We start from the raw sequence: 509 nt of genomic DNA, 5'->3' as shown, positions 1-509 counted from the left end.
AACTGAGGGTTCTTGCTCAATTCATATAGATATCACAAATGGGCAAGTAAAGCTTTTTTAAAGTTAACACCCCCCCCCATTACTTCTCAACCTTTTGGCTAAGATCAAGTGTACTATCTGTTCTTATCTTTAAAGTTAACACTTCAGGCTTCAAATGCCAGCTACTATCTGCTGTTAGAGTTAGCAGCCCCCTTATCCTAGTTACTTTTATCTCGTTGCTGGGACAAATACCCAACACTCAAAATGAAGGAAGGAAAGGTTTATTTAGCACACAGTTACTAGAGATGTCATAGTTTAAAACAGCCTGAATTACATAGCAAGATAGGAGAGAGAGTCAGTGCCTCTCTCTTCTCTAAACAGCTCTCTGTCCGAGACGGCCTCAATTGCAGTCACAGGAGCTCTGCCCTGTCCAGGAATACCCTCTCACACCTCAGAGAGATGGCTAGCCTGTGAGGCAGCGTGAGATGCCAGTTTAATGGTTGGAGCCTCTCTGGCCCCGCCCCTTGATT

At 44.4% G+C, this 509-nt stretch overlaps 1 pseudogene; it reads left to right on the top strand.

Annotated features, from left to right (window-relative positions):
* Positions 1–78: 78 nt before the first annotated feature.
* On the top strand, positions 79–230 carry LOC111812769 (annotated as a pseudogene).
* Positions 231–509: the final 279 nt, after the last annotated feature.

This window comes from Octodon degus, unplaced genomic scaffold (assembly GCF_000260255.1).
Source record: "Octodon degus isolate 3935 unplaced genomic scaffold, OctDeg1.0 scaffold00141, whole genome shotgun sequence".
Classification (NCBI taxonomy): domain Eukaryota; kingdom Metazoa; phylum Chordata; class Mammalia; order Rodentia; family Octodontidae; genus Octodon; species Octodon degus.
This window is presented reverse-complemented; position numbering and strand designations above follow the sequence as displayed.